Below are 25,602 nucleotides of genomic sequence, written 5' to 3'. Positions count from 1 at the left end.
CATATATTATGCTGGACAGAGAAGAACATGCATGCTGTGCGGGTCTTTTGACCATATGGCGGCCCAGTGCCATCGGAAGCCAGGACAGAGGGAACAGATGCCAACACTGGTGGATCAGCAGTTGGGTCCTGTGGTGCCTGAGACAGGTGCGGCTGAAAGGCAAGCATCATGCAGTTGGAGTGAGGAAGTGGATAGAGCAGAGACGGAGATGGAATCATGTGCTACATTACCGGTGGGGACGGGGCCAGAGCAGACGACGATGGCGAGCAATGATGGCAAGCGTGTAATGCAAAAGGATGGACTGCTGGATGAGGTTTTGAATACCTTCCTGAGTGAGGTGGAGGGAAGTCTGGATGATGGGCAGCGTGGACGAACATTGGAGGAGAGGGCTCATGCATCGGTGCATGGGGAGACCTTGCGTAATGAGGGCAAGGTGCACACGGTAGTGGCTGAGGTGCATAGAGAGGGCATGGAAGATGAGGTCACATGTGGAGACGGAGGTTCACTCAAGAGAACAGCTGGGTTGTCGGAAATGGACAACGTCTTAACGCCCGGGCAGAGATCAGGAAAGAAGTCTTGGAAGCCCAGGTTGGATCTCCCAGAGAGTGGGTGTAGCGGTACTGAGGTACTGAAAGGCTCAAACGACAAGGGAGGGGGTTGGGGGTCTGGACAGGCAGGGTGCCAAACGTGGCTCTAGTCAGCAGCCAAGTCTCGCGGGTAACCTTCCAAGGCAGCGGGGTAAGCCACCTTTACTGTCATAATTCAAGGTTGTAACGATTAATGTTAATGGCCTGAGAGCTGAGGTAAAAAGAGCGTGGGTGGAATGGTTTTTGAGGAGATTTAATGTAGATATCTGTTTCATACAGGAGCACAATTACAAGTTTGGTTGTGAGTTGTTTTTGAAAGGATATAAGTTGTATGTGAGTGGCTCGTTGAGGTTGAAAGGTGAAGTTGCTGTGGCTGTAAAGGAAGCCAGCCCCTTGCATATTTTGGGGTGGGAGGAGGGGAGGAGGCTCGTGAGGGTGGAGGGAGAGTGGGGTGCAACAAGGGTTTGTTTTATAGGAGTATATATGCCGGCGGATGGCAACGCAAGAGTCAAGGAGAATTTCGTGAGGGAATTTTTGATGTACTATTTAAGGGGATTACCTTTAGTCACTGTCATAGGGGGAGATTGGAATTGTGTCATTCGGTGGGGGGATGTGGAACCGAGGGGGGCGGGGTGTATGTTGGGCATGTTACGCAATGTGTTTGGAGATGTGGGGGTTTTGGATGTTGTGGGGAGGGGTGGTTGGCGGGTTGAGTATACGTTTGTCAGAAGGGGTTATGTTGCAAGCTTGGATAGGATCTATGCAACGGAAGCAGTACAGAAGCAGTACGCATGTTGGGAGTTAGGACTTTTGATGTGGGGTTTTCTGATCATAGGGCGGTTATGGCAGATCTTGATTGGGAGGGTATGGTTAGGATACAATCTGGTTTTTGGAAATTAAATGCAAGACTCGTGAGGAGTGAGGAGGTGAGTATGGCATTTGGGGAATGGTGGCAAACTTTTTGGGATTCTAGAGCGGTGGAGTCGTGTGTCTTGGAATGGTGGGAAAGGCAAGCTAAGCCGGGTATTGCAGGTCTTTATAAAAGGAAGGGAAGGGAAGAGGCCAGGTGGAGGTATGGGTTGCAAAATTATTTGGAATATCAGCTAAATGAGTGTTATGAGGAAGGGAGGGGGAAGCAGTATGGAAACGTGGAGCAACTCAGGGGTAGGTTGGTGGAGTTACATAATGATAGATTTGATGCAGTACATGTAAGGGTGGGAATGGAGGCTGTGCTGTGGGGGGATAAACCATTGGGAAGTGTTTTGCAAGGTTTTAAGGTCAGGCAGAAGGATTCAACTATTTTAAACCTGGAGGTAAGTGAGAATATGGGTGGATATCATAAGGGACAGGTACTAAATAGTACAGAAGGCATGAGTAATTATGCTGATTTCTGGTTCCAAAGAAAATGGGGGAAGGGGGAGGAAGGCAATGCTATTGAGCAGGTTTTGGGGGGGAGAGTGGGTTAGGGTCGTGTGGAGAGGAGGGCATGGGGATAGAAGGTGAGATTAGCATGGGCGAAGTTGAGGCTGTGTTCAATATGAGTACTGGCAAGGCGCTGGGTATAGATGGGATTTCAAATGATTTTTATAGAATTCAATGGGACCACATTAAGTACTGTCTGGTGAGGGTCGTGAATTGTATGCGATGGGAGGGAAAGTTAGGACAGACAGAGCGGACAGGAGTGGTTGTATTAGTACGCAAAAAGCAAGAGGGAAGAGTATTGAGGGCACACAGAGCTATTTCGTTAATGTGTGCTGACTACAAGATTTTTGCATAGATACTGGGCAATAGGATGAAGAAGGTGATAGGTGGGGTTATACATAAGGGGCAGATGGGTATTCCAGGAAGAAGTATGAGAGATGGGCATGGCTGCATTAGGGATTTTTTGGAGGGTTGCAACAGGGAAGGGCTTTTGGGTATTGATTGGGAAAATGCATACGACTGTGTGGATAGAAACTTTCTGAGGGCTAGTTTGATGCATCTGGGTTTTGGCATGGGAGTGGTGAGGTGGGTTGATACAATGTATTCATCTGCAATGGTGCAGGTTCAAATTAATGGCAGGCTGGGTAGGCCTGTCAAGATGGAGAGGGGATTGAGACAAGGATGTCCCCTGTCTCAAAAATTGTTTGCATGTATGCAGCATCCATTTTATGGGCTCCTTGAGGGGGGGACTTTAAATGGGGAGAAGGATGGGTGTATAGATGTGGTGGGGTATGTGGATGATACCACTGTTCTGATAGCTGGGGTGGAGGGTTTGCGTACGGTAGAAAGAGTGTTGGAGCTTTTTGGGAGGGCATCTGGAATGTGGGTGAACAGAGAAAACTCAAGTTTGCTGGAGGTGGGTTCCTGGGTGGGGGGGGATGCTTGGAGTTGGAGTTTGGGTGGGAAGTGGTGGTTCGGCTAAAAATTTGTGAAGTTATATACATGGCAGATGCGCAGGAGGCTAGACAGGTGAACTCGAGAAGGCAGTAAAAAGGTTACGGAGTTTATGGGCGGGGGATGTCACCTTACAACAGCGGGCGATAATAGTAAATTCATTAGTTTATAGTAAAGTGTGGAGTATGGCAGTGGTGTATCGATTGAGGGCTCAGGAAGTACAGGAGATTCAGAGGAGAGCATTACATTATGTTTGGGACTTCGGGAGGGCATGGCTAAGCAAGGAGGTGGTGATGTAGAATGTACGCAGTGGAGGAGTAGGCCTTTTAGCATTGGGGCCGAGGGTGAAGGCCCTATATGTGAAACAGAGGTTTGTTAGGGTGGGGGGGTAAAGAGGGGTTAGAGTGGGGAAAGTGATGGAGGATGTGTGGAGATGGTGGAGCAGAAAAGAATTAATTGAATGCGAGGATATGCTGAGGTTATTGTTATTGATTAGGGAGGTGGCAAAACTTAGGGTAGGGTGTTTGGTGGCGATGAGCAGGAGGCCAGAAATCATACAGGGTGTATCGGTCTATCCCTTGTATGATTGGGGGATGATATGGAATGACTTTCGAAAGCTTAAGTTAATGCCGAGAGTAAGGGAGTTTGTATATAGATTTATGATGGGGATATTAGCATCGAAAGCTGTTTTGTGTTCAATGGGATTGGTGAGGGAACCGACCTGCGACCACTGCGGTGAAACGGAAACAGCTTTTCATGCGGGTTTATTTTTGCGAAGCTTTGAGGGAGGTGAGGTCATGGTTGGCTAGGGTTTTTAGGTTGATGAGTGGGGGTAATGTAGAGCTTTAACGTTAGAGGTGAAAGGGGTCTCAAGGGATGTGAAAAGGGCGATTATGTATGTGGTGGTTGATTTCTGTTTATTTCCTGGGAAATGCGGGACACGGGGGGGGGGGAATTAGAATTAAGGCAATTGCAGCTTGCATATACAAGACGGTCGGCAGGAACAAACTTCTTTATGGGGGAACAATGGAGAGCTTGTTTCCCAGAGCCCTACCGTGAGATCACGGTCAGTAGACTCCTTCAGATGACGAGCTAAGTATCTGTAAGGGATTGGCTTCCTTTTGTAGGAGGTTTCACAATAGTTATTGGGGGGATGGAGTGTATGGGGGAAGGTTTTAGTGAAAGATGTGAGGGTTGGTAAGGTATGTAAGGAGTAGTGTTGTGTTGATGCACATGATTAATGTGAAAGGTTCTTCCAACCCCAGGAATGTCTGAATTAGGGCATTGTGATTAAAAGGGAGTTACAGAAGGAGAGGTTATAGAAGCAATCAGGTTTAAAGATTGACTATGAAAGGTGGTATTGTTCGTATGGTAATATCAGCAATATCAAGTTATTGTTGGCAATTGGTGGCCAATAATAGTTTTTGTATAATTAAGTATAAATAGACATGTGTTATTATCTTGTGAACGAGGTAGGCTGATGTTGTTTTTAAAAATGTTTTGATATCTTGTATTTTGACTTTTTGAGTGAAATGACAATGTTTCGAGATTGATACAGTCCTTGCATACGGAAACCTGGGATTGAAGTATGTAATTGGCTTGTATGCTAAGTAATACGAATAGGATGGTTTTGTGTGGCGTATCATGTGAGGGGATGGATGAATGAAGAGTAGAGGAGTGCATGAGGATACATAGTAGGGTTTGAGGCGTAGGTAATGTGCCCAATGATAGGGAAGTTCACTGTATCTGGTATTGTCAAGTGGCACTATAGTTAAGATGAAAGTTGATTGTGACTGAGGTCAATTTTGTAGCTTAGTTCATATATATCGTATGTAAATTTTAGGGGTTACCCAAAAAAAATTTCTTATACAATGGACTTTTTGTTAAGGGAGCTGTATGTGAAAGGAAGTGACAGCATGGTGATGTGGCACCAAAATTGTTAAAACGAGTTGATTGAAGGAATATTATTGAAGGAAAGGACATAGGCAAACGTTGTTGGTGAGAGTGTGTTATAAACTGGGGTGAGGGGGGATAGCGAAGTGTAAACTTTGGATACTGACAGAACAAATCCTTTGTTGGTAGTTGTGACTAGGGTGGGGTAATGCAATAATGAAAGTGTATATAGACAATGTTAAGGCATATATCAGTTAGTATGCAGATACTAACAAGGTTGGATAAAAACTGTTTCAGAATGGCATGATATTTCATGATTTTGTTTAATGATAGAGTTTTCATATCATGTATATGTATATTGGGGAAAAGTGTATTTAGTTGAAAACTAAGTTAAAGGGAAGAGGGTTGTGCCACAATTATGTGGCGGCAAGTGTTCCTCATCCTGCATGTTGCAGGTTTTGAGTGAGTCTTATAAGAGTGTATAGCTTTGGTGTTTTTTAGGTTGGTATGGTTTAAATTATGTTGATGTTGTAATTTGTGAATGTTGTGGGGAATAATTTCTCAAAATTATGCTGTATATTTTTATAATGCAAATATACCTGATAATGTGATCAACAACGTCCTACCTGATGCATTTTAAAAAAGTGAACCGACGGGGAAGCTCTGCGCCTGCGCTGACGAGCAGGAAATAGATGCCATTGTTTTTTTGAATGTGGTACAGGCACTCTAATGTAATGTGCTTAATTTTCGTCGCTCTAGGGTCATATTGGGCTTAAAACCTCTCAAATAGGAGCCGAAATTGTTGGATGTGCAATCCTGCATAATTTGAGCATTAAGCAGATGGACAAGACAGCTCCAGGAACCTCAGATAAGCTATCTAAATTATGTTTGTGATTCTGGTCAGTATTATCATCATAAATTTGGGTAGAGAGGAAGTTCTGTACACGACACACAGTAATCTCCAGACTAATTAGTGAGTGTTATGATTATAAATTCTCCTTCTGTTATATAAATGTGTATATGTAATCATTTATTAATTTTAATATACAGTCCACAAATTTATATGAAATTTTACCAGAATTCCTGGTGATGTACATTTCATTTGCAATTAATATGTCTAGAGCAACTTGTGGAGAGATAGATTATGGTAGGTATCGAAGGGGGACATTTTTTGCGACCTAGGTGTCCCAAAAAATTCCTACTTGTTTCTGTAACTTTGATAAATAATAATTATCTTTGTTACCATTTACTGGTATGTATCTAATGAGATACATCCTGGTAAATGTAATTTTCCACAAATTTTTTGACATTGGTCCATTTGTTGAACAACATTTTTATGCTTGTGTGCGTTTTTGTATTGTGTAAGTTTTTAAATAAAAAAAAAGATACATTACCGCGTTGCACAATGCAACTAAATACACTTGCCACTAACCCGATATACAAATCTTGTGCCATACAGTCTGCGTCCTACAAAAAGGATAATCCCAGACTTTGTGTCACCGCATACCAACAGACATATGTCATGCCGTAGTAACACCAGATTATATTTTCTTTGTATAGCACCTTTGAAGACACTCCCACAAGAACGTTCAATCATTCCCATACACACAAATACTGTATGATGTACCCTCACACACACCTTATATACACACAATAATGTAGTAAAACAAAACACTACGTACATATTTTATCCAAAACCGTCTAAAAGCAATGTGAAAAAACATGTTATACCACCACACACACACCACAAATAAAGCATATTTGTTTATTAAAAAACATACCTCACTCGCTAACACCCAACCACACTTCCACACTCAAGAAACTAGCCCGCCGCTACCCCTTACTTTAAACTTAAATCTTTTAAATCCTTCAACCGAAATCTACGATAACCCTCAGTAAATTCTGTCTCCCATCTTCCCCATAAAGATCCCTATTGCGACACTTAGTTCTATATATTGTAGCACTTTTATCCTTTCCTTCACACCCACCTCCCTCATGGCCCAAGATATATAAATAAAATCAGTAACCACATACGCAACCGCATTCACCACCTGCTGACTCCACCCACCTATATCTAAACTTAACACCCTCAACACCTGTAACCCTTCCCCACCCACTAACCTAACCACCCTACTTAACCATACAAATGATCTACACCTGGAAAATCCTAGAGGGACTAGTCCCAAATCTGCACACGAAAATCACTCCCTACGAAAGCAAGAGACTCGACAGGGGGTGCAACAATTCCCCAATGAAAAGTAGAGGTGCCACGAGTACACTGCGAGATACTAAAATAAGTATCGGGGGCCCAAGACTGTTCAACTGCCTCCCAGCATACATAAGGGGGATTACCAATCGACGCCTAACTGTCTTCAAGAGGGAGCTGGACAGGCACCTAAGTGAGTACCTGACCAGCCGGGCTGTGGTTTGCAAGTTGGGTTACGTGCGGCCAGCAGTAACAGCCTGGTTAATCAGGTCCTGATCCACCACGAGGCCTGGTGATGGACCGGGTCGCGGGGGCGTTGACTCCCGGAACCCCCCCCCCAGGTATACTCCAGACGAAGAAGAGGACATGTAGAAGTCATGGCTCACACTCACATATTAAGTGTCTTGGGTTCGATCCCCGGCTGGGTAGAAACGTTGAGTATGTTTTCTTAAACCTGTTGTCCTTGTTCACATAGCAACAAGTAGGTATCTGGGTGTCAGTCGACTGGTCTGAGTCGCATCCTGGGGGGTGGTAGTATACCTTAGGGCTGGGTTTTGAAATGAGCTGAGGTAGGATAACAACCTGTAAAACTGATGTGTAAAAAAAAGTGAAAGTAGTATATCCAGAACAATAAATATCTTAACCCGAACACACTGTTCCTAGCTCCGACTAACCCAACTGAAGTCTCCCTTATTATCAACAAACTAAAAAACAAGACAGGAGATTTAAATACCTTATCACCCATTATATACAAAAAAGTGTCACAGGTGCTATCACCAATCATTGCAACACTCTTTAACAAATCCATTGAATCCTCTACCTTTCCTACAGTTCTCAAAATAGCAAGGATCACCCCTATCCATAAAGGAGGAGACCACACAGGCTTGAATAACTATAGGCCAATATCCAACTTACACCCTCTCTCTAAAATCTTTGAAAAATTAATCCATAAGCATATCTATTCCTACCTCATCTCCCACAACATACTCAACCCCTGTCAATTTGGGTTCAGGCCTAATAAAAATACTAATGATGCTATTATACACATGCTCGAACATATTTATACAGCAATAGAGAAAAAAGAAGTCCCACTGGGGATCTTCATTGACTTACGTAAAGCTTTCGATACAGTTGACCACGACTTGCTCCACATAAGATTGTCGCACTATGGTATAAGAGGGCACTCCCTCAACTACCTGAAGTCATACCTCAGCAACAGAAGCCAATATGTGTACACAAATGGGGTAAACTCTTCCGCACAGCCAATTACAGTTGGTGTCCCACAGGGAAGTGTCCTAGGCCCTCTTCTCTTTCTCATATACATAAATGACCTACCAAATGCATCGCAACTACTCAAACCCACACTATTTGCAGATGAAACTACATACGTCTACTCTCACCAGAGCCCAGTCATGCTAGCCAATACTGTAAATACCGAATTACAGAAAATATCAACCTGGATGAGGACCAACAAACTTACTCTAAACATTGACAAAACCTACTACATTCAGTTTGGTAACAGAGCTGCAGATGTGTCTCTTAACATAATGATAAATGGATCACCTATCAAAAAACTCACAGAGGGAAAATTCCTAGGAATCCACCTTGATAATAGACTCAAATTTCAAACACATATACAACAAATTTCCAAAAAAATTTCCAAGACCATAGGCATACTATCGAAGATACGGTACTATGTTCCACAGTCAGCCCTCCTGGCCCTATACCACTCACTTATTTACCCCTATCTCACCTATGGAATTTGTGCATGGGGCTCAACAACAATAAACCATCTCAGACCACTAATCACCCAACAAAAGGCTGCAGTCAGAATGATAACAAATTCCCACTACAGACAGCACACTCCACCAATATTCAAAACTCTAAACCTACTCACAATACAAAACATCCATACTTATTACTGAACCTACTACATACATAGAACACTTAACTCTGACATAAACCCTCCCCTCAAACATCTCCTTACCAACCTCAACAGAACACATGACCATAACACAAGACACAGATCACTCTTTGATGTTCCTGGTGTCCATCGCACGCTATGCAAAAACTCAATGCACATAAAAGGCCCTAAAATCTGGAATTCATTACCTGTGAATATAAAAGAAACACTGTTTATAAATTCAAGTCTTGTGGAAAATAAATTCCCATATTTATACTGTATATTTTTTCATAATGTAAATATACATGATTAATGCATTACTGTTGTTCTAAATTGTATTTTGAATAGAACCAACAGGGTTCCCTTTTGCGCCTGCGTGGATGTGCGGGGAGGTGAGGTCGACTCAGGGCATGGAGGCAGTGGGAGTGTTTTGAATGTAGTGAAGAGGCTGTGAAAACATGGGACCAGGAAATTGGCGTTCACGGCGGCCTAAGGATTAATATAGTCCTCACTTCATAATAGGAAGTGTCGTAACTGTTCCTGGTGAAGAGTGAGGGAACGGGATTTACGGGACCACCGTAATAAAGTGGTAAAATGAGTGAATAATGGTAGGAACAGGTGACTGGTGCATCACCATGGACTGTGTCCCGGGGAAAAATACCCGTGGTTTAATCATCACTCATCACACCAGCTGTGGAGGAGCTAGCCATCCCTGCTAGCACATATGGAACTACTGGTCTGCCACTACAGATACCTATGGCTACACCTGAATATGGGGATGAGTTTGTCATTTCTCCCAATAAACACAACTACAACAGTCAGACGGACACCACACAGGTAACCTCCCTGGAACTTGGAGATGAGTCAGATGCACAGGACCTACCTGCAATGAATGATGAAACAGAGAACACTAATGTAACCATGGTACCTGTTAAGGTGATAGGTGTTAAAGAAAGCACTAACCCAGAAGTGCCATCCTCCGGAGAGGCATTGGATTCGCCTGACCAAGCCCGGTGGCCTGGTGGCTGGTGGCCCGGTGGCCTGGTGGCTAAAGCTCCCTCTTCACACACGGAGGTTACCTGGAGGTTACCTGGAGGTTACCTGGAGGTTACCTGGAGGTTATTCCGGGGATCAACGCCCCCGCGGCCCGGTCCATGACCAGGCCTCCCGATGGATCAGGGCCTGATCAACTAGGCTGTTACTGCTGGCCGCACGCAGTCCAACGTACGAGCCACAGCCCGGCTGATCCGGCACTGACTTTAGGTATCTGTCCAGCTCTCTCTTGAAGGCAGCCAGGGGTTTATTGGCAATTCCCCTAATACTTGATGGGAGGCTGTTGAACAGTTTTGGGCCCCGGACACTTATGGTGTTTTCCCTTAGTGTACCAATGGCGCCCCTACTTTTTATTGGGGGCATTTTGCATCGCCTGCCCAGTCTTTTACTTTCGTAGGGAGTGATTTCTGTGTGCAGATTTGGGACCATTCCTTCCAAGATTTTCCAAGTGTAGATTATGATATATCTCTCCCTCCTGTGTTTCAACGAGTACAAGTCAAGTGCTTCCAAGCGTTCCCAGTAGTTAAGGTGCTTGACAGAACTTATACGTGCAGTAAAGGATCTCTGTACACTCTCTAGATCTGCGATTTCACCTGCTTTGAATGGAGATGTTAATGTATTCCAGCCTAGAGAGAACAAGTGATTTGAAAAGGATCATCATGGGCTTGGCATCTCTCGTTTTGAAAGTTCTCATTATCCATCCTATCATTTTCTTTGCACGTGCGATCGTGGCACTGTTGTGATCCTTGAAAGTGAGATCCCCAGACATTACTACTCCCAGGTCCCTTACATTATTTTTCCGCTCTATTGTATGGCCGGAGCCAGTAGTATACTCTGTTCTAGTTATTATCTCCTCCAGTTTTCCATAACGGAGTAGTTGGAATTTGTCCTCATTGAACATCATATTGTTTACCGTTGCCCACTGGAAAACTTTGTTTATATCTTCTTGGAGGTTAACCGCGTCCTCATGCAGATCCTAGTATCATCCGCAAAGGATGATACGGTGCTGTGGCGTACATCTCTGTTTATGTCTGATATGAGGATAAGGAATAAGATGGGGGCGAGTACTGTGCCTTGTGGAACAGAGCTCTTCACTATGGCAGCCTCCGATTTAACTCTGTTGACCACTACTCTTTGTGTTCGATTTGTTAGGAAGTTGAAGATCCATCTCCCCACTTTCCCAGTTATTCCTTTAAAAGAATGTATTTTATGGGCTATTACGCCATGATCGCATTTGTCAAATGCTTTTGCAAAGTCTGTGTATATTTCATCTGCATTCTGATTTTCTTCCAGTGCATCCAAGGCCATGTCATAGTGATCCAGTAGTTGTGAGAGGCAGGAGCGACCTGTCCTGAACCCATGTTGCCCTGGATTGTGCAGATTTTGGGAATCCAGGTGATTTGCAATCCTGCTTCTTAGCACTCTTTCAAAGATTTTTATGATGTGGGAGGGCCCGGGTTCGATTCCCGGCGGGTGGAAATTCCGACACGTTTCCTTACACCTATTGTCCTGTTCACCTAGCAGCAAATAGGCACCTGGGTGTTAGTCGACTGGTGTGGGTCGCATCCTGGGGGACAAGATTAAGGACCCCAATGGAAATAAGTTAGACAGTCCTCGATGACGCACTGACTTTCTTGGGTTATCCTGGGTGGCTAACCCTCCGGGGTTAAAAATCCGAACGAAATCTTATCTTATCTTATTATAACAAATTTCCAGAAAAAAAATTGAGCATCTTGAACAGATCCTGACAAGTTTAATAAATATGTGTAATCAGGATGATGCTCTTGAGCATGGTGATGATGTCAAAAGTGCAGCAATCTCCGTTCAGCTTCCAGCAATTTGTGAGAAAGAAGCCCATGACTCTTGCCTTCAAGACTTGCCTTTTAACTGGCTGCCAAGATGCCGAAAAATGCTTAAATTAAAGGTCCTGAAGATAAAGACGTACAAACTATGCTATTTGCTCTTAAGTGTCTGCACACTGTAGCCAAAGCATAATAGTTTTACCATCTTATGAGCAAGAGATTGTAATAACTCACTACAATGGCTACATTACAAATCTTTTCATGGAACATTGCTTCCATCAGGAAGCGGTTGCCTGACTTACATCACATTAGTGCAACCAAGAATATTGATGTCAACCTGGAGTTTACCTGGAGAGAGTTTCGGGGGTCAACGCCCCCGCGGCCCGGTCTGTGACCAGGCCTCCTGGTGGATCAGCGCCTGATCAACCAGGCTGTTGCTGCTGGCTGCACGCAAACCAACGTACGAGCCACAGCCCGGCTGATCAGGAACTGACTTTAGTTGCTTGTCCAGTGCCAGCTTGAAGACTGCCAGGGGTCTGTTGGTAATCCCCCTTATGTGTGCTGGGAGGCAGTTGAACAGTCTCGGGCCCCTGACACTTATTGTATGGTCTCTTAACGTGCTAGTGACACCCCTGCTTTTCATTGGGGGGATGGTGCATCGTCTGCCAAGTCTTTTGCTTTCGTAGTGAGTGATTTTCGTGTGCAAGTTTGGTACTAGTCCCTCTAGGATTTTCCAGGTGTATATAATCATGTATCTCTCCCTCCTGCGTTCCAGGGAATACAGGTTTAGAAACCTCAAGCGCTCCCAGTAATTGAGGTGTTTTATCTCCGTTATGCGCGCCGTGAAAGTTCTCTGTACATTTTCTAGGTCGGCAATTTCACCTGCCTTGAAAGGTGCTGTTAGAGTGCAGCAATATTCCAGCCTAGATAGAACAAGTGACCTGAAGAGTGTCATCATGGGCTTGGCCTCCCTAGTTTTGAAGGTTCTCATTATCCATCCTGTCATTTTTCTAGCAGATGCGATTGATACAATGTTATGGTCCTTGAAGGTGAGATCCTCCGACATAATCACTCCTAGGTCTTTGACGTTGGTGTTTCGCTCTATTTTGTGGCCAGAATTTGTTTTGTACTCTGATGAAGATTTAATTTCCTCATGTTTACCATATCTGAGTAATTGAAATTTCTCATCGTTGAACTTCATATTGTTTTCTGCAGCCCACTGAAAGATTTGGTTGATGTCCGCCTGGAGCCTTTCAGTGTCTGCAATGGAAGACACTGTCATGCAGATTCGGGTGTCATCTGCAAAGGAAGACACGGTGCTGTGGCTGACATCCTTGTCTATGTCGGATATGAGGATGAGGAACAAGATGGGAGCTAGTACTGTGCCTTGTGGGACAGAGCTTTTCACCGTAGCTGCCTCGGACTTTACTCTGTTGACGACTACTCTCTGTGTTCTGTTAGTGAGGAAATTATAGATCCATCGACCGACTTTTCCTGTTATTCCTTTAGCGCGCATTTTGTGCGCTATTACGCCATGGTCACACTTGTCGAAGGCTTTTGCAAAGTCTGTATATATTACATCTGCATTCTTTTTGTCTTCTAGTGCATTTAGGACCTTGTCGTAGTGATCCAGTAGTTGAGACAGACAGGAGCGACCTGTTCTAAACCCATGTTGCCCTGGGTTGTGTAACTGATGGGTTTCTAGATGGGTGGTGATCTTGCTTCTTAGGACCCTTTCAAAGATTTTTATGATATGGGATGTTAGTGCTATTGGTCTGTAGTTCTTTGCTGTTGCTTTACTGCCCCCTTTGTGGAGTGGGGCTATGTCTGTTGTTTTTAGTAACTGAGGGACGACCCCCGTGTCCATGCTCCCTCTCCATAGGATGGAAAAGGCTCGTGATAGGGGCTTCTTGCAGTTCTTGATGAACACAGAGTTCCATGAGTCTGGCCCTGGGGCAGAGTGCATGGGCATGTCATTTATCGCCTGTTCGAAGTCATTTGGCGTCAGGATAACATCGGATAGGCTTGTGTTAGTCAAATTTTGTGGCTCTCTCATAAAAAATTCATTTTGGTCTTCGACTCTCAGTCTGGTTAGCGGCTTGCTAAAAACTGAGTCATATTGGGACTTGAGTAGCTCACTCATTTCCTTGCTGTCATCTGTGTAGGACCCATCTTGTTTAAGTAGGGGCCCAATACTGGACGTTGTTCTCGATTTTGATTTGGCATAGGAGAAGAAATACTTTGGGTTTCTTTCGATTTCATTTATGGCTTTTAGTTCTTCCCGCGATTCCTGACTCCTAAAGGATTCTTTTAGCTTAAGTTCGATGCTTGCTATTTCTCTGACCAGTGTCTCCCTGCGCATTTCAGATATATTGACCTCTTTTAGCCGCTCTGTTATTCTTTTCCGTCGCCTGTAAAGGGAGCGCCTGTCTCTTTCTATTTTACATCTACTCCTCCTTTTTCTTAGAGGAATAAGCCTTGTGCATACATCGAGTGCCACCGAGTTAATCTGTTCTAGGCATAAGTTTGGGTCTGTGTTGCTTAGTATATCTTCCCAGCTTATATCGGTTAGGACTTGGTTTACTTGGTCCCACTTTATGTTTTTGTTATTGAAGTTGAATTTGGTGAATGCTCCCTCGTGACTAGTCTCATTTTGTCGGTCTGGGGCTCCATGCATACATGTCTGAACCTCAATTATGTTGTGATCTGAGTATATTGTTTTTGATATGGTGACATTTCTTATCAGATCATCATTGTTAGTGAAGATGAGGTCTAGTGTATTCTCCAGTCTTGTAGGCTCTATTATTTGCTGGTTTAAATTGAATTTTGTGCAGAGATTTAAAAGCTCGTGTGAGTGTGAGTTTTCATCAGAGCTGCCTCCTGGTGTTATTACTGCAACAATATTATTTGCTATATTCCTCCATTTTAGGTGCCTTAAGTTGAAATCCCCCAGGAGCAAGATGTTGGGTGCAGGAGCTGGAAGATTTTCCAGACAGTGGTCAATTTTTAACAGCTGTTCCTGGAATTGCTGGGATGTTGCATCCGGAGGCTTGTAGACTACCACAATGACTAGGTTTTGGTTCTCGACCTTTACTGCTAAAACTTCCACTACGTCATTTGAGGCATTAAGCAGTTCTGTGCAAACAAGTGACTCTGCAATGTACAGGCCAACCCCCCCCTTTTGCCTGTTCACTCTGTCACATCTGTATAGGTTGTAACCTGGGATCCATACTTCGTTGTCCAAGTGATCCTTTATGTGGGTCTCAGTGAAAGCCGCGAACATTGCCTTTGCCTCTGCAAGCAGTCCACGGATGAAAGGTATTTTGTTGTTTGTAGCTGGCTTTAGACCCTGTATATTTGCAAAGAAGAATGTTATCGGACTGGTGGTATTGTTGGTACTGGGGGGGGATTTTTTTTCCGGCATTAGTATCTGTATCTGTTGGTTTGGAGTGGAGGCCATCGACTGTGGTTCCACTCCAGGAATGACTGGATTTGGTGTACGATTTCTGCCATTTCCTGCCAGTTTTTTTTCCTTCCTGGCACTAAAAAACCTCTCCCTCTTGAGTGGCTGTGGCTACCCAGGTTTTCCCATGGCCTGGATGTTTTGTATCTTTTTGTCCCCTTTAGATGGTATGCCTGGCAATTTAAGTTATAGCACAGTCTTTCCTGTACTGAAGAGGTACACATTTCAGGGTGAAAAAGCTTACAGGAAGGGAGTTTGCATTTTCCTGTTTTCATATGGGCATGGCATTTTCTAGGGTGGTCATAGTTGCATGTCCCATCTGTTTTTCCAGATTTCCCATGCCAGCAGATACCAAGTGCATAGTATGTGCACAGGCTTGGTTTCCGCTTGCCTTGGGTTTCTGTGACTGTATTCCCTGTTGGTGCATGTTTCCCTGTCTTACTTCTATCCTCCCTAGCACCAACAATGGAGCTCCCACCAGTTGTTTTTGGTAATTTATCCTCACTATTGCTATTGGAGTCCTCTTGTTTGCTATTTCCTGCGGTATTTCTAGTTTGCAATATTGGTTTTATCTTATCTTTGACTACACTTGTTTCCCTACTATGGCTCCTGTCCCCTATGAGATCATTTATATGTATTCCTTCCTGCGTATAATTCCCGACTACCTGGACAATATCTCCAGCTTCACCATTTCTGTCTCCCAGGACAGTATCTCCAGCTTCACCATTTCTGTCTCCCAGGACAGCACCTCCAGCTTCACCATTACTGTCTCCCAGGACAGTATCTCCAGCTTCACCATTTCTGTCTCCCAGGACAGCACCTCCAGCTTCACCATTTCTGTCTCCCAGGACAGTATCTCCAGCTTCACCATTTCTGTCTCCCAGGACAGCACCTCCAGCTTCACCATTACTGTCTCCCAGGACAGCACCTCCAGCTTCACCATTACTGTCTCCCAGGACAGCACCTCCAGCTTCACCATTACTGTCTCCCAGGACAGCACTATCAGCCCCACATTTACTGACTACCAGGACATCACCTCCAGCCTTACAGTTTATGACTACATGGCCAGTATCAAGGGCAGTACCATTCAGCCCAGACATTTTATGTTCCCATCTGTTGTAGAAAGCTTCCAGGTTTTCTATGAAAGCAGCTTTGATGTTGTCCTCTTTTAATACCCTTGTGATTTTAGTCCACAGATTTTCCTCATTTGAGCATACCCAAAAACACTTCTCTGTTTTAATACTGCTTGTAGCTAGTTCTGGGATATCTGCACAAGGGGCGTGACACCAATTTCCACAAAAATGACAATTTATCCATGTGGAAGCCCGTTTGTTTGACTGACCACAGACTACACAGGGCTTCATAATGATTTGAATGGTTGATTTACTGCAAATTCTACTAGCAACCTCTTGAAAATTCTATTAATAACCTTAAATGAAGCTCTAGCTATTTGTATTTCTGTTTCTAACTCTTTTTGTATATTGGACAGCTTACCGTCACGTTCCTGATTTTTAATGTTTGTGTTTATAGGGCGCCTACAACCCCATCCGTTTACAGTCTGCTTTATTGTCCAACGAAACTGTTTGAAACCAGTCCCGGGTTCGGACCAGTCAAGGGTTCGGACCAGGCAAGGGTTCGGGCCAGACGATCTGCTCTGATCAGTGGGTCACTTATTTAAAACATACTGGTCGGTGATTTGAGCTAACACATGAAGGATCTACTGGAAATTATCTACCCGAGTAATATGTGATTTGACTGATACAAAAGTATAACTTGCGTGTTGAAGAGCCGGTGATATCTGGCAGCTCCTACAATGACGAACGGTCACCTCCTTGTTTATCAATCGCTGTATCTGGCTTTTCTCTTTTTTTTTTTTTTTTTTGTTTTTTCCGTCTCCACCACAATAAATGCTATATTATCACTATAGTTGACTGGTGCAAATTTTGGAGGAAGGACGCTTTTTCTGTAGTAATAATTGCTTCTCGTTGTGTATATTGCGACTGCTGGTAACTACAGGTTATATGAAATTCACAGTAACGTCTCGTATTTCAAGAAAAAGAAACTAATGAAAGTCACTCCACTCCACTAAGTACCATTATAATACTGGTTAGTTGCTACTACAACACTGTATTCTGCTAATCACTGGTATCACTAGTTATATGCGAGTACACTGGCAAGCCAGGAAGATTATTAAAAACAGCTGACCTGTGGTAAGTTCTGGCGACTTCTGGCACCTGCCTCTATAGGCTTATCACTTCATTTACAAATTCACCTGTTTTCAAATGACACTTTAGCCTTTATCATCAATATACTAGGGAGCCCCTGTAGTATACACTATACACTATGTATACTCAATGTTATCAGGGAGACTTTCTTTCCTCTGACATGAAAAGTTCAATTATTATTTTTTTTTCCACACGGGACAGGCCTATGATTCCCCTCTGGCAGTAAACTCTGCTAGTGCACACTAATTCTCCTTTTTTGACTCAGTATATAATGTTTTCCGCCCAAGATTTGTTCCAGGCGCTAGAGGGATGTATCGTATAGGATTGATGACACAAATTAAAGTTCTAGCACGTAAGAGCGACCGTGAAAACACGAAAAACCCGGAGCACAACGAGGCACGCTGACACGCTGACACACACTCCATTCGTATGCAACAGTTAGGTATCTTTATTATGAAACGTTTCGCCTACACAGTAGGCTTCTTCAGTCAAGTACAGAAAAGTTGATAGAAGCAGAAGATACTTGAAGACGATGTAATCAGTCCATCACCCTTAAAGTTTTGAGGTGGTCAGTCCCTCAGTCTGGAGAAGAGCATTGTTCCATAGTATGAAACAATATGGAGAAGAAGTGACAGGATGGAGCTCCATCCTGTCACTTCTTCTCCATATTGTTTCATACTATGGAACAATGCTCTTCTCCAGACTGAGGGACTGACCACCTCAAAACTTTAAGGGTGATGGACTGATTACATCGTCTTCAAGTATCTTCTGCTTCTATCAACTTTTCTGTACTTGACTGAAGAAGCCTACTGTGTAGGCGAAACGTTTCATAATAAAGATACCTAACTGTTGCATATGTGTCTTACCTAACAATGAGCCAAAATATTGATGAGAGTGATTGCCTCTTTACCGAGTATGAATTAGATAATGCATTAACCAAAGGTCGATCAACTGCTCCTGGAGAGGATGGTATAACCTATGATATTCTCAGAACTCTAAGGCACGTGCCTGATAACCCTTTGTTGGCACTGTATAATCTCAGTTACATTGAGGGCGTTCTTCCTACTTCCTGGACCAATAGTCTCATTGTGCCTATCCCTAAGCCCCAACAGCCTGATACATTTAGGCCGATCTCCTTAACTAGTTGTCTTTGTAAAACTTTTGAAAGAATGATGCTTAACAGACTGTACTACAGAATCAGACACCAACTTTCCCCCTACCTCTATGGGTTCATGAAAGATAAAAGTGTGCAGAACTGTATTTCCACCTTTCTCACTGCACACACCTCTACTAGTTTTACCACTTTTCTTGATCTAAAATCTGCATTTGATATTGCGAACAGAACCGTTATACTACATGAACTAGCCAAAATGAATATTGGTGGTAGCTTACTCTGCTGGATAATAGGATACCTGTCAAATAGAGTATCCTCTGTCCTTTACCAAGGCTTCAGAAGTGATTCTAAAGAAATGTCTTTAGGTACACCGCAGGGGGGAGTTCTTAGTCCCATGCTATTTAATATTCTGATTAATGCTTTCCTAAATGCTCTACCTGCCTCATCTAAACATATAGCTATAAGCTATGCTGATGATATCATGATACATACAACAGGGCATAAGAAGATGAATACCATTCTTAACGAAGTTCAAGCAATTTGTAATCGACTAGGCCTCATAATATCTTCCTCTAAAACAAAGGTCTTAACAAGCAAACGACATCCCCCACCCATCTATTTGCAGGGTGAAATCATTAGCTACGTTAAAACTTACAGATATCTTGGTGTAGATGTACCCTTTAACAAATCCACTATACCACAACTAAACAAGAAATGAAAAGCTAGGCTAAATGCTCTCAAAGCTGTTGCTGGCTACAATCCCAACTATGGTGCTAATGTGAGAATCGTGAGAATGATGTACATAGCCTATGTTAGGTCCTTAATTGATTATGCTGCTCCCATGTTGATATTAGCTAGAGAAAGTTCTCTCCGACCCTTGGAGTTAATGCAAAATGAAGCTCTCAGGATTATTCTTGGCTGTCCCAGATCAACAAAAGTTCTTAATAACCCTTCAGAGGGCAAGGCAGACTAAAATGCAGATTTTGAAAGTGATTTCGTATGAGGAGATAGAGCCACTCGATGTAAGGTCACTGAGACCATCCAAACAGAGTTGTGAAAGTAACATCTCGGGCAATTGCAGATATTCGAACACCGAGTATATGCGGTCCTGCCCGTTTGGGGTATAACAATTTAGAATGTTGCAAGGTTGCAATTGTTGAAAAAAAACGAAATAAATATTTTTTAAATTTATTATAAAAGTAGACAATATAAAAAACATAAATGGAACTTGTTTCTGAACAATTTATAAGCAGTAAAAAAATAGAAGTAGGAACTACTTATCAACAATGACACATTGCAATGAGATACAACTTACAAATGAAATATTCTTGAGTTCCCTGAGAAAGAACAATCCTTTTACATCACTAATTTCTGCAATGAAACTTTATGAAACAATTTCTATCCTTCTTGATGGATAGATTTACTTTGCATGTGGCACAGGAAAATGAAGATGCGACATGATTATTCTTGTTGCTGCAATACTTGCATGTAAGCAAGTATCTTCTTCTTGTTCAATTTCTTCTTTTTGGATGGTGGCATAGCTTCCTTCTCATCTGTTGGCACCTCTGCATCTTGTGGCAAGTATTCATCATCAGTTTCCACCACTTCCAGGTCATCTGGATCTTGATCTGAGTCACTGTCATCCCAAACACAGACAAATTTCGACTTATCCTTGGAGGACTCACCGTAGAACAATTTCTTATTGATCTGGAAGGACAATGAAAACGTTCTGTACACACCCAGACCATTACTGAATTCATATATACACTACCAAATTTTATGGAAATATTTATATACCGAAACTTGAAAACTGCACCTAAAAGGGCAGGAACGACTGTGCTTGGTCATATTTTGTTGCACTTTTTTCATTTGCATGGTGCACTCGTAATATGCTTCACAACGCCTTCATATATATATCAAAATATGGCTAAACTATTCATTTACACACTAGACACACAAATCAGTACTTACCGACATTGTATTGGGTGAAATGCTTCAGTATATAAGGAGCACTATACCGAGAAACACGAGTTTTGGCGCCGGCAAGGTAGAAGTGTTTACATTCTGCTGTCTCGACCAATGGGAAGCGAGCAGCCGCCATCACCGCTCAGCCTGGGCGACTCAGGGAAGGTCTGTGATTGGTCAGAAATAGAGAATGGGAACCTAGATACGCGGCGGGAGTTGTAGGACGTGCGCAAAAAACCACGCTATGATGACCGCCTACACTCGGGTCTGCCCGGTTTAACATGAGGAAGGAGCTTGGTATTTCTAGTATCAGTGATAAGATTGTTGAAATTAACACTGTACTCGGTATTAGAATGTTGAGAAACGAACCAGACACTGTCACAGTGAATCTTACCAAGTGTCTAGAGGTAAATACACACAGATCTAAATGGATTGTGAAAACGTGCAATTGCATTAAGTTTTATAACCTACATGAACTGTATCACTGTAGTCAACAAGAGCATTTCACCCCTCCATGGAAGATGTGTTCATTTAATATCACATACCTACAAGTCCCTCCCAAGAAGCTCATTGCTAGTAATCCCTTCCTTAAATCTCTTGTTAGAGCAACTGCTCAAGAAGAAATTTCTCACCTAGCGGGTAGTAATAAGTTATCACAAGTTATATACACTGATGGATCTAAACAGGAGTCTTCTGGCAGGGCTGCATCTGCTCTTGTTGCCACCTCCCTAGTTAAGAACGATAATAAATTTGTTGAGTTAGACATAAGAATTAACAACTGGGCGTCTATACTGCAAACTGAATTGTTTGCAATCCTAATGGCGCTAAAGCTAACCTATGACACTGAGCTTGACTCTATCATCATTACTGATTCTATGTCATCATTGAAGGCTCTTGACTCATATAATGACTCCAACAACATGCTCATTGGGGAAGCCAGGTATAGATACTCAAAAATTAGGGACAAAGGAATTAATGTACAATTGCTATGGATCCCATCACACATTGGATTACTCCTTCATGATAAAGTTGATATGTGAGCCAAGAAGAGTACCTAGAAGGAGAATGTAGAATATAACTTTGGTATAACTGTGTCTAGCATTAGGAATAATATTAGGAGAGAAGTAAATAATGAAAATGATTGTTATAGGAATGCAGTTAGAAGCCTGAGTAGATCTATAACCCACTATGATAACATGAACGTAGATAAGTATGTTTATGGAGCAACTTGCAATGTGAACAGACTGACTGATGTTGTAGTGGCCAGGCTTAGGCTTGGTTACAAGTACTTCTGGCAGTTTGGGAGACACACAGATGATGATCAAACTAAATGATAAATTATGTGATCTAGGCATATGGTCACTCTCTTGAACACTATGTGCTTAATTGTCCACTTATTGAGGAATACAGAGACAGACAGTATAATAACCTATGTGACATGTCAAGATATCTTATTAATGAAAATAAGATACCAGATATACTAAGCAAATTTCCTAAATTTGCTTGTAACAGATAAGTGAACTATAGATATGTAGATATAAATCCATATGTATTCCTGTTAACCCTTTGGGGCCTAGTTCCTAGGCCTTTTGTGTATCCATATGCTCTTGCGCTACCGTCCACAGGATGGATATTGGGCGCACAATAAACTAGCCACTTCGGTGGCAAAATCTAAAAAAATCTAAAATCTCATCGGTCTCAGATCTTAATGGAGTGATCTATAATGTGTATAATAATTATGAGACATTAAATCGTCTTGTGAATGGTAATGTAATCAGTGATAATAACATTAAGTTAAGAGAATGCGGCAAGTGAAATAAGTCACCCTGCTCCGAGTGAACAGGTTGTCCTCGTGGTTCCCGTCCCAAGGATAGTGAAGTTTTTATGGAGTCACGACTTCTAAACCGGGACAAACCAACGGATACCTCGTCCTGCTGGAATAAGAACCGTGTCGGTGTAGCAGGACATCGAAATGATATAGTGAATGGAGGAAATAAGAAGCATCAGTTAAGTAACCCTCCTAGTTATAGCAGACTGATACTGGCCAGTTAGGTATGTTGTAATTGGATAGGTTATGGGCGATCCAACTACATCAAGTGACCACCAGAGAATATCTGGTAAGTGGTGGGATTATGTACAAATGTTTTTTCTTTGTTGGATATATCCATGTGTAACCTACCCCCCCCCCCCTTCATTCAGTTAAACTAATATAATCTATACAGTCCACAATTAATTAGTAGCGCCGTACTTGTGGGTGCTATCCAATTTATACTGGTCTCGGATAGATATGGATAAGATTGTGAGGGTCGAGGGGGACACCTGCAGTGACCAGAGGTGGTTAAGTTTTCTCACAAGTCAACACGGGGTGACTACGGTAAACAATATAGTTGTTGTCTCCCAATGAGATTACTCGTATGCATGTAATGTTGAGGTACGTACAGGTAATCACCCTAGAAAATTTTCCATATCTGCCCACTGGTCCTTTCTGAACCGGATGCAATCAGTGAAAAAAATTAATTGAATTAATTTCTTAATAATTAAGTGACTGATTGAAGAAAGTGGGTATAGAGTACACAAATTTAATCGATCGTGTGGTGGATGATAATTAGCCTAATTAATTGCTAGCACATGTGTGGCTAGGATTTATACAAGAGTAAAGTGCAAGAATTACTCTTATAAGGCGCCTACTTAAATTGTATAATCAGTGATTAATAATTCTCTAACCATGACTGGATCTGATGGAGTTAATGTGGCTGACAAGTTCATGGATTTTAGAGTAATGAAAGCATCATTACAGGCTATTAAAGGCCATGTGACGAAGGCATACAAGTGCTTGGATTTAATGAATCAAAGAACCGTGAACCCTAATGAATTAAAGTTATATTTAGATGCTTTAGAGAGTAGATTTGAGTGGTACAAATTGTGGATCTGCTGAAGAATTGTGCAGATGGAATGGAAATGAATGTTTTAATTAATCAACATTACGAATTGGAAGAAAAACTGTCTTGTAAAAGTAAGGCTTTGAATAAATTAAAGGGTGTAAGCCAGGCAGTTGATCAACCTATTAATGCAAAGGGTGTGTTTGCCAAAACCTCCAGAGTACGGTCTGGAGGAAATCAGACTAGGTCGGCAAGAATTAATTGTTCAATTGCAGACCAGTCAGCCAAACAGTTCTAAGGATATAACACATAATGACTCTGAAGTATCTGTCAAGTCTCAAAAAGGAAAAATAATCCCAGTGGTAATAATCATAATTAAGAGTTAAATAGGCACATATCAAGTGACAGGAATCAGTAATAGTGGTTCCTTACATCAAGGTAAGAGGAATAAATACCTCAGTAAGAGTAACCCAGTTAATAAAAGGTCAGGCAAGGAAAAGAGAGACTGCCTCTTCTGCAAGGGTACTCATTTCACTAAAAATTGTAATGCCTATAATTCATGGGATATTAAAGTGGAAAGAATGAAAGAACTTGACAGATTTATCAGATGTCTAGACAATCATAATGTAAAGGATTGTCATACCAAATTGAACAGTTGCTATCAATGCAACAAGGGAAGGCACCATACAGTTATGTGCAGGGTTGCATATAATTCTTATAATAATGGTGACAATAATGATAATTTAATAACCCTGACACTACAGTGACTGATGTAAAGGTTGCAGCTAATGGCAATAATGATGGCCTAGCTGAGGTAGCCTTGCCGGTGTTGGATGTAATAATTCAGGATAAAGGGCATAAATCCAAAACCATGCGGCGTCACTCTCCTCAACACTGGTATGGGCCATACAATATATGGCAGACTACCGCCTAGTAATAATGACTAGAGGAAGTAGTGAACACAGTCACGGTGTCTTACTCATAAAAGGTCAACCCAGTACAAGTATTCTTCTATCGTGGATGATGTTGAACCAGTCTAATTTGTGGGAGCTGGACAGCATAGGGATTAATATAAATGAGGAAAGTCCAAATGATTCCTTTACTCAGGAACAATACCTGAAGGATGTTAAATGTGAATCTGGACATTACTGGGTGCGACTTCCGTGGAAGCTCAGCCGTCCAGAATTACCTACTAAATTATAGGATGGCGTATGGACAGTTAAAGGGCCCAGCTCTGCGAACTGAGCAAGACACCAGAATTATTAACTGTTTACTTACTTACTTACTTACTTACTTATAATGATATAATTAATCAAGAGTTAAATAGTAAATTGTTCTTACTTCAGGCGACGATAAATGCACACCTTAAGTGCACAGGTGGTCCACTGAGCGAAGTAATTGGGTAAATAATCTTATGTGGACAATTTCCGGGTGTGACGTCAACTGAAGAGGAACTAATGAGGATATGTGAAGGGGTTAATGAAAAAATGCAAGGTGCAAGGATGCCCCCTGAGGGAATGGAACAGTAATTAGTCCACTGTGAGGGATCAATAAATATGGATAGCCCTGGAGATGAAGTGCCTATATGCAGTAATGTGCTGGGGCTGACTTGGGACACTGAGAGAGACTTGTTATTGTTAAAGTCTCATAATTCCAGTATGCCCAATAAATTAACCCAGAGAGCATAGGCTTAGTGTTACACCTTACAATAAGAGGGAAATTGTTAACACCAGAAGCATGGAAGCTTGGGTGTGCTTTGGATGGAGCCCTACCTGAGGAGTTAACAGGTGGAAAGAATTAATGGGTGATTATGTAAATACCAGTGTTGGAGTTCCCAAGCCAGGTGGCCAGTGAAGATGGGAAAAATTGTACTCCACGTTATTTAAGTCGTCTAACAACGACCTCCGCCCGGCCGCAGTGTGGAAAATAAATTCCCATAATTATACTGTATATTTTTTTTATAATGTAAATATACATGATTAAGGCATTACTATTGTTCTAAATTGTATTTTGAATAGAACCAACAGGGTTCCCTTTTGCGCCTGCGCAGATGTGCGGGGAGACAGGTCGACTCAGGGCATGGAGGCAGTGGGAGTGTTTTGAATGTAGTGAGGAGGCTGTGAAAACATGGAACCA

At 42.4% G+C, this 25,602-nt stretch overlaps 1 protein-coding gene across 1 annotated transcript in view; it reads left to right on the top strand.

Moving 5' to 3' along the window:
• LOC128690151 (uncharacterized) overlaps positions 1-25,602 on the top strand; it is a 257,742-nt gene that overhangs the window by 160,570 nt on the left and 71,570 nt on the right. The window lies entirely within an intron of this gene.

The sequence above is a fragment of the Cherax quadricarinatus genome, unplaced genomic scaffold, assembly GCF_038502225.1.
Source record: "Cherax quadricarinatus isolate ZL_2023a unplaced genomic scaffold, ASM3850222v1 Contig175, whole genome shotgun sequence".
Classification (NCBI taxonomy): Eukaryota; Metazoa; Arthropoda; class Malacostraca; order Decapoda; family Parastacidae; genus Cherax; species Cherax quadricarinatus.
This window is presented reverse-complemented; position numbering and strand designations above follow the sequence as displayed.